Raw genomic sequence first — 14,383 nt, forward strand, 5'->3', positions numbered from 1 at the left:
TCACTATGCCCACCCGCTGAATCTCCGACCCAGAAGACTGAGGCCTAAGCTGGAAATATAGCTTGCAGCTCTCCTTGAAACAAAAGAACTGCGAGCGATCTCCAGAAAAACGATCCGGGAGATTTACTTTCGGCTCCTTAACCCCTGAAGGTACTGCTGCTGCGGGAGCTCCGCCAGCGGCCTGCGAGGTGTGCATTTTAATGGACAAATCATTAAATTGTCGAGTCAGGACCTGCACCTGATCGACCACCTGTTGCAAAGTATTTTGAGGGGTATGCTCCATATTCCCACAAAATTTCAACAGGAGTATTAGGCTGCTGAATATGTTATCCACACCAGTGCCAGCAGGAATGTACTGGTGTCTGAACGGTGAGGGATGCAAAACAAATGAACTCACAGACAGACTGGGGAATATGACATTACATACACAGAAGGTGATAGGGTAATAAAATAAACACAAAGTGAACAGAGAAGCCCAAAGGCTAAGAAACTGGGTGTCTCCCTAGTATTAGGAATGCTCAGATGGAAAGAAGCAAGATGTAGTGATTTAATACGTAGAGAACCCGAAATGCTGTTGCTAAGGGCAACAGCAAAACCCTAAAGGGTTACCAATGGGTGTGGCAGTAAACTCCTTGGTCAGAGATGGAATAATAGACACAAGGAGAGTCTCCACAATCCTAGTCCTCACTTGCAGTGCACTGGTTCAGCTTACTGCCACTAAACTGACACCTGAACACCTTGCACAGTGAGAAAGGATTTTGGCAGGCAAGTCTGAGAATACAGCCGCAAACTTGCTAGGTTCACAGAGTAGCAAAAGAACCCCAGCAGGTTAAACGACTGACTCCAGTCTTACTGCTAGGTCTGGAATGGCAGAGTGTAATACCAAATCCCAAGGCCTATTTACAGTAAGCAACAAACAAATACAAAGTTTACACAGTACTAGCTAGCTTTCAGGAACTGACTAACCAACAAAGATTCAGCAGCATCTGCCTAACCTGAGAAGAGGGTTTATATAGCAGGTGCTGTCCACGCCCCACTCAGACCTCACAGACTGTGAGCACAAAAACCAGCACCGGATCCCCTGCCGTGCACAGAGCCTGTAACCACTGCACAGCAAAAGACCCGAACCGGAGTATCAGCTACGCTCAGGTTACTCCGCTAGCACTTGTCTCCCGGTTGCCATGACGACGTGGCAGCACAGAGCAGGAGACCCTAACAGTGTTACATAGTAACATAGTATCTGAGGTTGAAAAAAGACAATTGTCCATCGAGTTCAACCTATTTGTGGTCTCCTATGCATGATGATTTGACTAAAATTTCTGACTGATACTGCTGTCAGCCGTTACATTTTATCCCTATTTATAGTAACTATAATGCATGACTATGCACCATACCCCTGGATATCCTTATCCATTAGGAATTTATATAACCCATTCTTAAAGGTGTTGACAGATTCCGCCATTACAACTCCCTCGGGCAGGGAATTCCAAACATGTATTTTCCTTACCGTGAAAAAGCCTTTACGCCGTATTGTGCGGAATCTCCTCTCCTCTAACCTGAGCGAGTGTCCACGAGTCCTCTGTGTTGATCTAACCAAAAACAGGTCCCGCGCAAGCTCTGTGTATTGTCCCCTTATATATTTGTAGATGTTGATCATATCCCCTCTTAGTCTCCGCTTTTCCAATGTAAACATGCCTAGTCTTTCAAGCCTTTCCTTGTATTCCATCGTCTCCTTGCCTTTTTTTAGTTTGGGCGCCCTCCTCTGTACCTTTTCAAGCTCCAGGATATCCTTTTTGTAGTACGGTGCCCAGAATTGTACACAGTATTCAAGGTGTGGCCTCACTAGTGATTTATATAACGGGAGTATAATACTCTCGTCCCTAGCATCAATACCCCGTTTTATGCATGCTAATATCTTATTAGCCTTCTTTGCTGCAGTCCTACTTTGGGTACTACTGCTTAGCTTGCTATCTATGAGGACACCTAAGTCCTTTTCCAGTACAGAAACCCCTAATTTTACCCCATTTAGTAGGTAGGTGTAATTTATGTTCTTGTTACCACAGTGCATTACCTTACACTTGTCTGTGTTGAAGCGCATTCTCCATTTGGCTGCCCATGCTTCTAATTTAACTAAGTCGTTCTGAAGAGACTCGGCATCCTCCTCTGTATTTATAGCCTTACACAATTTAGTATCATCTGCAAAAATTGACACCATGCTCTCTAGACCTTCTGTTAGGTCGTTAATGAAAATATTGAACAATAGCGGTCCTAATACTGAGCCTTGCGGCACACCACTTAGCACTTCAGTCCAAGTTGAAAAAGATCCATTAACCACAACGCGCTGCTTCCTATTATCTAACCAGTTTTTGACCCAAGTGCATATTGTGCTTCCTAGCCCTGATCCCTGTAGCTTGTAGATAAGTCTCATGTGTGGTACAGTATCGAACGCTTTGGCAAAGTCTAAAAAGATTACATCCACGTCTTTACCCTGATCTAGGTTTGCGCTTACTGTTTCATAAAAGCCAAGTAAGTTGGTTTGACAGGATCTGTCCTTTATAAACCCATGTTGATTCCTTTTAATGACCTTATTGGTTTCAAGGAACTTCTGAATACTATCTCTTAGAACACCTTCCAATACTTTCCCCACTATAGTTGTAAGACTAACTGGTCTATAATTAACTGGTTCAGCTTTACTTCCCTTTTTGAATATAGGCACTACTTCTGCTATACGCCAGTCTTTGGGAACCATACCTGATATAACTGAATCCTTAAAGATCAAAGATAGCGGTTTTGCCAGTTCAGAGTGAAGCTCCATTAGAACCCTTGGATGAATACCATCGGGCCCTGGTGATTTATTAATCTTTAAATATTTTAATCGGTCACAGACTACTTCCTCGCTTAAATAAGTACCTATCAGTGGGATATTCTCATTATTGAGATTGTGCGTTAGTCCCTGAATTGGGTCCTCACGAGTGAATACTGTTGAAAAAAACTCATTTAGTGTGTCCGCTATGTCATTATCATTTTTGCTTAAGACTCCCAAATTGTCTTTTAAAGGGCCTATACTCTCCTTCTTTAATCTCTTGCTATTAATGTATTTAAAGAATTTTTTGGGATTTGCTTTGCTTTCCTTTGCTACTAGTTTTTCAGTTTCTACTTTAGCCGCTCTAATTTCCTTTTTGCAAATTTTGTTACATTCCTTATAGTGCTGAAATGACTCTGCTTCCCCGTCAGATTTGTATTTTTTAAATGCTCGCCTTTTCTTGCCCATAAGTTCCTTAATCTTTTTGTTAAGCCACATCGGTTTATGATTTTTATTCCTTTTTTTGCTACTCATAGGAATACATTTGAGTGTATTTTTAGCTAGCAGGAATTTTAGTACCTCCCATTTCTCCGTAGTATTTTTTCCTAAAAACAAACCTTCCCATTCAATATCCCTGAAAAATACCCTCATCTTTTCAAAATTTGCTTTGCTAAAGTTTAAAGTCCTAATTGAGCCAGTATAGGGCTGTTTATAGAAACTGATATTGAATGTGTCCATATTGTGGTCGCTATTTCCTATGGGTTCCCCTACTATAATACCTGATACCAAATCCCCATTGTTTGTTAATACCAGGTCTAAGATTGCATTGTACCTAGTTGGTTCCTCAATTAGTTGGACTAAGTAGTTATCATTAAGTGTGGCTCCTTCCACGCTCAGGGCGTATGATGCGGCCTGGCGTGATTGGTCGGCCTTTCAAAGTAGGTACGGTGTGGCAGGTGAGTCCCTGGCTGACGTTTTGATGGCCTTTGTTTGGGAACATTTTCAAAGGGGTAGGTCAAAAGCGGCCATGTCTTCTGCCCTTGCGGGCATTTCCTTTCACTCTCGGCTCCACGGGATGCCGGACCCCACCGGGTCTTTTGTCCTTTCCAGAGCGCTTAAAGGATGGGCTAGGATGCGACCAGCGCCCGCGGACTCCCATAGACCCGTGACGTTGCAGCTACTTGCGGAGTTGCTGCGTGTGCTGTCTCAAATTGCGGCCTCAGAGTTCGAGGTGGCCCTATTTAGATGTGCTTTTGCCCTAGCTTTCTTTGGGGCTTTCCGAGTGAGCGAGTTAGTGGCGTGCATTAAGTCATCTCGTGAGTCCGGGATGCTTTACGAGAATGTGCGCCTGCAAGATGGCCTGTTGCTCTGTAGGATTGTGTGGTCCAAGACAGATCAAACACGTCAGGGTCGCTGGGTTCCTTGGAGGCCCAGGAGTCAGCGAGTGTTTGCCCGCTACGGTTGGCGCAGGAGTATCTCCGGTTGAGGCCTTCGGGGGGCGACAAGTTGCTGGTGCACGCACACGCTGGCCCGCTGATGAAGTTTCAATTTGCTGCAGTGTTTAGGACATGTTTGGAGGCGCTAGGCTTGCGCGGGGCGGACTTCGGTACCCATTCCTTTCGGATTGGGGCGGCTATCCATGCAGCGGCTACGGGCTCATCCCCGGCGGCTATTCGGGAGCTGGGCCATTGGAAGTCTGCCTCCTATAAGTCTTATGTCCGTTTTGATAAGATGTAGGTGCACCTGTTGCGCTAACCCAAAAACTTGTTTACTCGTCGGTTTTTGAACGCTTACCGTTCAGGAATTGAGGGTGTGAAGTGAATTTTTAAATTTTCCTCCGAGGGGGCCTAATTTCAATTGGCTGTTCTCTTAAGGTCAACGGGAGTTTTTTTTGAGTTTTCTCCTTCACTTGGGTTAGTTCTGTTTATTGCATTATCTATGTTTTGTGTTCAAATTTCTGATGTTAGGGTGTTTTTCTTTTTCAGCTGTCGTTGATTTTGGGGAGCATGTGTGGCTGGTTGGCCATTCTTATATTTTTTGGGCGGCGAGGCATCCCATGGCACTTAGGGCGGCTGATGTTTTTGGGTTGCATTGGTTAGGTGTCAGGGGCATGCTTTGGGGTGATTTGTTGCGGCTCCTTTTTCACCGTGAGCGCCGCTGGGGTCGCCCCAGTTGTATTGTCCTGCATTTAGGTGGCAATGATTTGGGCCGAGTTAAGGGCATAGATTTAATTTTGTCCATTAAGGCGGATTTGGTGGCGATTCGTTGTCACTGGCCGGGAGTCCGTATTGTGTGCTCGGAGATAGTTCCGCGTTTTCATTGGCGTGGTGCGGTGCGTTTCTCGGCTCTGGTGAAGGCTCGCAAGAAGGTGAATTCGGCAGTGTCTCTGTTTGTTAGGGCCATAGGTGGAGTAGCTGTCAGGCATCCTTTACTTGTGCTGTGTAATCGGCAGTTCTACAAGGAGGATGGGGTTCATCTTTCTCCAGACGGAGTGCAGGTTTTCCTGGAGGATGTTTTTGGTCCTTTTCGTTAGGGCTCTTTAGTTGTTCTTAGTTTGTTCTTATTTGTTTGTTCGGATGGCGGTGGCGGTTTTGTAAACCTTTGGTGGCGGGAAATCGCTACCAACCAGCGGTCAAACAGGCATAAGTGGTCATTGTGGGGCACCCTCTTTAGAAGGACGGCAGGTGTGTCCTTCTCTTGCGATTGGACATTTAGACGTTCCCCTGCGGGAACCGAACGTTTGCCAGAGAAAAGAGTGGTGAGGCCAGCACAATGCGGGTTATGCAGGAAGGAGGCGGGGTTTGGGTACTCCCCTCCTTGGTTTGTTGGTTTTCATCTAAGTGACTGTAGCTGGTGTCTGGTAGCGACTTTTCCTTTGCCATCCTCCAATCTAAATTTAACTTTACAATCTAAATTAATTCCAATTCGATTACAATTATAGTTTAAAGAGTTGGTCAGCGATCAATAAATATCGTCTGACCTTTAACTCCAGCTACCATGTCCGTGTCTTTATTTCAGTGTGTGTGTCGTTTTATTTTAGTGATAAGCTAGCTTAAGAAAGGTTTATGTAATCACAATAAAGTTATGGGCGCCTTAGATTAGCTGAAGGCTGCATTAGCCTGAGGCCATATAAGAGCCCAACTTTTGGTGATTGGTTGTTTTATGACTAAGCAGTTGCTAGGCAGATCATGTTTCCGGTGGGTTTTTTTTATAGGATCAGAGGGTTGTCCGTCAAGCTTTAAGGGGTTGGTCTCAGGATAGTATATAGGGCAGGGTCATGTGCCTCAGACTTCCTCTTGCCATTTATTGTATGCCCTCCCTGATTAAATTTGATTTGTTTTGTTCTGTTCAGTTGGCTATTGACAGCCAGATTGGCGGGAAGTCGCTACCAACCAGCGGTCAAACAGGCATAAGTGGTCATTGTGGGGCACCCTCTTTAGAAGGACGGCAGGTGTGTCCTTCTCTTGCGGTTGGACATTTAGACGTTCCCCTGCGGGAACCGAACGTTTGCCAGAGAAAAGAGTGGTGAGGCCAGCACAATGCGGGTTATGCAGGAAGGAGGCGGGGTTTGGGTACTCCCCTCCTTGGTTTGTTGGGTTTCATCTAAGTGACTGGAGCTGGTGTCTGGTAGCGACTTTTCTTTTGCCAACCTCCAATCTAAATTTAACTTTACAATCTAAGTTAATTCCAATTCGATTACAATTATAGTTTAAAGAGTTGGTCAGCGATCAATAAATATCGTCTGACCTTTAACTCCAGCTACCGTGTCCGTGTCTTTATTTCAGTGTGTGTGTTGTTTTATTTTAGTGATAAGCTAGCTTAAGAAAGGTTTATGTAATCACAATAAAGTTATGGGCGCCTTATTGCTCACTGTTGTCATTTTCTGGAAAAGGTGACAGAAAAGACAACTGCTGTTGTCTTCAGTATATTTCTCCTTGTGATATGAAGTTTGCTGTTTACTCTACAAAGGCTTCACTCACAATATGTTTTATAAATGATTTACTGGGGAGATATAGCAAACCTTCAAGAGCAGTTGCCCATAGCAACCAATCAACTGTCATTTTATTGACTGTGCTAGATAAATGATAGCTAGAAGCTGATTGGTAACCTGAAAATGTTGGCATGGGACCTGGCAACTGATGGCTATGCACTAGCATCAGTTGACATGTGCAGTGACAATTGGATGGGATTTATACTTCCAATAGGAATTGCCCTGTGCTTAGCCAATGACATTGTAGCTGAGGTAGTTCGGTACAGCTGGAAAACACTGTTTTTCTGAATGAGTAATTTTTTTTTTTTATGAAGCAAATTACATCCCAAGATAAAACATATGACAATGTATGGGCTATTAGAAAACATCAGAATGAAACTTAAACCAAAGGCTTTTGTTTTTGTTTTATTGCAGTAACCTTTAAATGACTGATATATCAGTGGTATCTGCATACCTGCTCTAACTCGCTAGAACACTGCCACAGAAAAGAAATACCTCAGTAAGCCATATTTAGGAATTAGCTTGTTTTCTGTTTCTATCCACAGCCTATCAGTGTGGAAAGTATTGATGGAGAGAGACAGGTAGTGAAGTCCCATCTGAGATACATTCAGCTCAATGACTTTATGTTGAAGCATAAACTGATCTTCAGTCAGTAATATTTATCCAAATGATACATGGACTCCCTGTACTTAGAGTCCAAAGAGGGAAACACATTATTCAACAAGAATAGATCCATACACAACCATATACTAGTATCAGCCATAGATTCCCTGAATAATACCCCTCTCACTCCGCCAGTGGTGGATCCCACCCGGGAATTGGAAACCGGTCCTTCCCGGGCGACATTGGACCCTAACTGCTGGCTTCCCGACCCGGCAATATGCCGGGCAGGTTGCCATAACGGCAGGGGGCAGATCCAGCAGTGGGGGCAGGGGAGGTGGGAGATGAGCTCATTTCCGCGCCGCCTCTTCCTATTGTAGTGAACGGGTCCCGGGTTGCATAAACCCAGGAGCCCGTTCACACTGCCACTGACCCGGTATTCAACCCGGAAATAACACTGCTTTATTCCCAGTAGTCAGGCGACACATGAATTCAACCATTGCACTTTCACACCGCACACCGACCCGTGTCGACCCGGCAATATGCTGGGTCAATACTGGGTTATTTGTGTGGTGTGAAAGGGGTATAAGTAACAAGTGAATGGGTTATACTGTATGATCATTTACATGGCTGTGCATTGCACTTCTACAATCTTCCATTCACAAGATGACATATCTGTACCTCATTACAATCTAACATTTACTTGGATGCAAATTGGCCTTAGCATTTATTAGAAGTTAACCTCAAATGTTTATATCCGCAAAAAGTATAAATTTCAATATAAATAAATACACTGCTCAAAAAAATAAAGGGAACACTTAAACAACACAATGTAACTCCAAGTCAATCACACTTCTGTGATATTAAACTGTCCACTTAGGAAGCAACACTGATTGACAATCAATTTCACATGCTGTTGTGCAAATGGAATAGACAACAGGTGGAAATTATAGGCAATTAGCAAGACACCGCCAATAAAGGAGTTGTTCTGCAGGTGGTGACCACAGACCACTTCTAAGCTCCTATGCGTTCTGGCTGATGTTTTGGTTTCTTTTGAAAGCTGGCGGTGCTTTCACTCTAGTGGTAGCATGAGACGGAGTCTACAACCCACACAAGTGGCTCAGGTAGTGTAGCTCATCCAGGATGGCACATCAATGCGAGCTGTGGCAAGAAGGTTTGCTGTGTCTGTCAGCGTAGTGTCCAGAGCATGGAGGCGCTACCAGGAGACAGGCCAGTACATCAGGAGATGTGGAGGAGGCCGTAGGAGGCCAACAACCCAGCAGCGGGACAGCTACCTCCGCCTTTGTGCAAGGAGGAACAGGAGGAGCACTGCCAGAGCCCTGCAAAATGACCCCCAGCAAGCCACAAATGTGCATGTGTCTACTCAAATGATCAGAAACAGACTCCATGAGGGTGGTATGAGGGCCCGACGTCCACAGGTGGGGGTTGTGCTTACAGCCCAACACCGTGCAGGATGTTTGGCATTTGCCAGAGAACACCAAGATTGGCAAATTCAACACTGGCGCCCTGTGCTCTTCACAGATGAAAGCAGGTTCTCACTGAGTACATGTGACAGACGTGACAGAGTCTGGAGAAGCCAAGGAGAACGTTCTGCTGCCTGCAACATCCTCCAGCATGACTGGTTTGGCAGTGGGTCAGTAATGGTGTGGGGTGGCATTTCTTTGGGGGGCTGCACAGCCCTCCATGTGCTCGCCAGAGGTAGCCTGGCTGCCATTAAGTACCGAGATGAGATCCTCAGACCCCTTGTGAGACCATATGCTGGTGCGGTTGGCCCTGGGTTCCTCCTAATGCAAGACAATGCTAGACCTCATGTGGCTGGAGTGTGTCAGCAGTTCCTGCAAGACGAAGGCATTGATGCTATGGACTGGCCCGCCCATTCCCCAGACCTGAATCCAATTGAGCACATCTGTGACATCATGTCTCGCTCCATCCTCCAACGCCACATTGCACCACAGACTGTCCAGGAGTTGGCGGATGCTTTAGTCCAGGTCTGGGAGGAGATCCCTCAGGAGACCATCCGACACCTCATCAGGAGCATGCCCAGGAGTTGTAGGGAGGTCATACAGGCACGAGGAGGCCACAGACACTACTGAGCCTCATTTTGACTTGTTTTAAGGACATTACATCAAAGTTGGATCAGCCTGCAGTGTGTTTTTCCACTTTAATTTTGACTGTGACTCCAAATCCAGACCTCCATGGCTTAATAAATTTGATTTCCATTGATAATTTTTGTGTGATTTTTTTTGTTGTCAGCACATTCAACTATTTAAAGAACAAAGTATTTAATAAGAATATTTCATTCATTCAGATCTAGGATATGTTATTTTAGTGTTCCCTTTATTTTTTTGAGCAGTGTGTAATTCTAAAGGTGCACAAAAAAATAGTAAAGAAGGGGACTTATCCTGCGCATCACAATGAGATCACGGTTCAAGCGATTCTGGAGTTATTTGAAAACTCACAAAGATGCCATATAAAAGAAAAAATGTACATATAGTGAAGTACAATTTTAATAAGGCATCGGATATTTCAACAACATAAATATACAATAGTTAAAAATTCATTTAAAATTCCATTAGTCACATGGATAGCAGCATACAGATTAGCAGCATATTTTTTGACAGCACAAATGTGTGGGCTATAAATTGGGGAGCAGTGGGGAATTACCAGAAATGAAGAACTGTAAACCGTTCACAGCCAGCTTGCGGGTTTTATTAGTGCAGGGAAACCCGGGAATCCCCTGTACCACGCTGTACTGGAAAGGTCAGTCCGCCGTTGCTCCTCCGTTCACAGCCCCACGCCCACCAACGCATTTCTACCTCGGAATCAGGATCAGGAACAAACAAAGCCACTGGACTTCAGAACAGGAACGCTTCAAGGCAAGACACTAGATCAGACACTGGAAGCAGCTAGACAGAAGCTCAGAAACTATCACCGGACGCCAATTTGCGTGCATTGTCGGAAGCGGGGCCAAACCCGACAGGTTTTAGCCCCGTTTCTGCCAATCTCAATACGACTTTAAAAAAAGTCGGATTGAGATGAGTGAGCTGAGAGCAGGAGACGGGGGAGCAGCGGGGAGAGCAGGAACCCAGTGTCAGTGTCCACCCGGCAACTGCAAGCGAGGTGGACGCTGCCGTGTGCCTCCTGTTGTTTTGCTGCCGCAGCCACTGCTCCCCCGTCTCCTCCTCTCCTCCCCCGTCCGCTCCATCTCCTCCGCTGCTCCCCCCCCCTCCCCCGACGCTGCAGACATCATCTCCTCCCGGGACCCGGCGCCGCTGACAGCTCCCTACCCCCGACGCCGCTGACAGCAGCAGTAGGTCAGGACACCTGAAGCGGCCAAATCCAACAGTCGGATTTGGACGCTCTTTTGAATAGGGGTTGTCGTGTCCATTCCGACAACTGCATGTCGGAATGGACCCGACTCTTATTGAATATACGCCATAAACTTGAAAGTTTCTATACAGTCAACACTGTTTGGAATGGTTTGAGCAGTGCCACATTCTTGGTCATTTCTGTCTCTACTTATTCCTTCACCAAATCCCATCCAACATCTGCCTTAGAGATGTGCACAGACCCTTGTGTTTTTCATTTGGTTCTAAATAATTGCCATGTTTTCGTTTTGGCAAAATCACCTTCAAGTGTTTTGGTTACAGTTTAGGATCTGGATTTCTTTTAAAATTGATAAAAAATGCTAAAATCATGTATTTCGGACCTGTTTTTATTCCTACGGTATTATTAACATCAATAACATTTACTTCCAGTCATTTCCAGTGTGAAATGGCTCCTGAAATGGAAGGACTTACACACCATACAAAACATGTAAGATTTTGTTTTTAGATCCAAGATCAGAACTTGGTGTGATGGCCATTAACGGGACTCAGGTCTCACATCGAAATTGCAAAGTGACCATAGCCGTGACACGGTTCAAAAACCCAAAATTTGGGTATGTATGTATAGTTGCATGAGGGGCCTGACTTAGCCCTTTGTAGGTAATCCAAGCCTCATTAATAAAATAATATCTTGATTATATTATTATTATTATTATTATTATCCTTTATTTATATGGCGCCACAAGGGATCCGCAGTGCCCAATTACAGAGTACATAAACAAATAATCAAGCAGGAAAACAACAACTTACAGTTGACGACAATATAGAACAAGTACAGGGTAAATAAACATAGCTACATCAGCAGATGACACTGGAATAAGTATCAGGTGGCAGAAGACTGCTGGATTTGGTGCAGTTGAATATTATTAAAGTAAGAAAAGGATAAGCACATGAGGGAAGAGAGCCCGGCTCGTGAGAGCTTACATTCCAAAGGGGAGGGGTAGACAGACAGGGGTGAGACAGATGGGGTACATAGAGAGCGTGGAACAAAGGTTTAGGATGAGATTTGGCTGGGTTTGGTGAAGAAGTGGTTCTTGAGAGCCCGTTTGAATTTTTGTAGAGAGGTGGAGAGTCTGAGGGGGAGAGGTAGGGAATTCCAGAGAAGTGGTGCAGTACGTGAAAAATCTTGGAGGTAGGAGTGGGAGGAAGTAATCCATAGGCAGGAGAGTCGGTGTGCATTAGCAGAGCGAAGAGGACGGGTGGGAGTTTAAAGGGAGATAAGGTCAGAGATGTAGATGGGAGAGGAGTGGGTGAGGGCTTTGTAAGCAAGTGTGAGAAGCTTGAAATGGATTCTGAAAGGGAAGGGGAGCCAGTGAAGGTCTAGTGAGAGAGGAGAGGTGGATGTAGTGCGTTTGGTGAGGAAGATGAGCCGGGCAGCAGCATTGAGGATAGATTGGAGTGGAGAGAGGTATTTGTCAGGAATGCCAGTCAGGAGGAGATTACAGTAGTCCAGTCTGGAGATGACCAGTGAGTGGATAAGAGTCTTAGTAGCATCCTGGGTCAGAAAGGGTCTGATCCTAGAAATATTTTTTAGATGAAAACGGCAGGTTTGTGAGAGGTGCTGAATGTGTGGTTTGAAGGAGAGGGAGGAGTCAAGGATTACTCCAAGACAGTGCACTTGGGGGCTAGAGGAGATAGTAGTGCCATCAATAGATAATGAGATTGTAGGAGGTGAGGTTATGCGGGAGAGAGGGAAGATGATCAGCTCGGTCCTAGACATGTTAAGTTTAAGAAAGCGCTGGGACATCCAGGAAGAGGTAGCAGAGAGACAGTTGGAGATACGAGTGAGGAGAGCAGGGGAGAGGTCTGGAGAGGAAAGATAGATTTGAGTGTCATCAGCATAGAGATGATATTGGAAACCAAAAGAACTAATGAGCTTACCTAGTGAGGACGTATAGAGAGAGAGAAGAGAAGAGAAGAGGACCAAGGACAGAACCTTGGGGTACCCCTACAGTTGGTGGAAGTGAGGGGGAGGTGGAGTCATGAGAGGAGACAGAGAATGAACGGTCAGAAAGGTAGGAGGACAGCCAAGAAAGGGCAGTGTCTTGCAGACCAATGGAGTGAAGGATTTGCAGTAGGAGATGATGGTCCACAGTGTCAAAAGCAGCAGAGAGATCCAGTAGAATAAGTAGAGAGTAGTGTCCCTTAGATTTAGCAGCATGGAGGTCATTGCATACTTTTGTAAGGGCAGTTTCAGTGGAGTGGAGAGGATGGAAGCCAGACTGGAATGTGTCAAGCAGTGAGTGTGAGGAAAGAAAGGAAGTAAGGCGGTTGTAGACAATACGCTCAAGGAGTTTGGAGGCAAAAGGGAGGAGAGAGATGGGTCGGTATATCACCCACAACCTGGATGTGATCCTTTTCTTAACCTAAAAGGCTCATCATAATATAACCAGACCTACATTTGAAGACCCAAATACACCTGCCCAAAGCTATCCACATATCCAGGAAGAGCCAAGCAGCTTTCTTGCCTCTTTTCCCAAAATATACTTTATTAAATTACAAAGTTCTGGAAACAATCACCCAAAGTTCTTGGGGACCCCTCTATGACACCTTCTACTATCCTCATCTCTTGTGCTCTCATCTCTTACTACTAAATCCAATCCAGTAAGTGTAATGCAAAATTTCAACATACTTATACCTCCAAATCTCTTCCTTAACATCCAGCTGGCCTGCTGCAAAGTCCCAATCCTACTTGCTCTACTCCAGTTCTGGTCAGAAAGACCTTTCTGACAACCAAATTGCTAGTACCATGCTGTGGTCTGCATGTGCTCCTGAAGGGTAGTTAGAAGGCCGAATCTGAATGCACTGCTAAATCGAGGTGTATTGGTGTATTAAGGAACTCACCCTTGATCAGTTGACTCCTAATCCCATATACAGGATAGGGATGGAAATGCGGTCACTCTCCTCCTTTCACTAGCATTTTAGCCTGCATTTGACCCAGAGCTTCTTCAATGGCAGAAATGTTTCCACAGATTTTTTTCACATAGCACAAAATGCATACGTACTGTAGATTATTTAACTTTTAAATTACAATTTGAGAACATTCCTACTCTTCCCTCTATAAATAATGCTACTATGTGATTTAAAAACTCCAATAGCTAGTTATATTTTATTCTTTACCCTGAATAGGCCATTTCATATTGTACATACTCCAGATCATAAACTTTTAAAATAAGATGAGTTTTTTCTATACTCACAATCCAAGAATGCATCACAGGCTCTTGGACATGAACAGAACAAATCCTACTCATCCTCAGTTTTACGAGTGTGTCTTTATGCATCATTCTTGTGTGCCATAGATGATGTCAAGTAATTAATGCAGTTTTGGTGTGGAGATATGTGTATAACTCATGTGTCTTTTTCCCTGATTCCAAGAGGAAGTCACATTCAGTACCTACAGATGTTACACCTAACATAAATAATGCTACTCAGTAGAAATCCAAATAATAATTTGTTATAGAACAATATGCAATAAATACCTGTATTTCTTAACCTTTCAAGATTGTTAATTAATAGATGATACTATCCGTTATCACAAATATAATATATAAAAATGTAGCATTTATTTATATACATAATATT

This window comes from Pseudophryne corroboree, chromosome 3 (genome assembly GCF_028390025.1).
Source record: "Pseudophryne corroboree isolate aPseCor3 chromosome 3, aPseCor3.hap2, whole genome shotgun sequence".
NCBI classification, from domain to species: Eukaryota; Metazoa; Chordata; class Amphibia; order Anura; family Myobatrachidae; genus Pseudophryne; species Pseudophryne corroboree.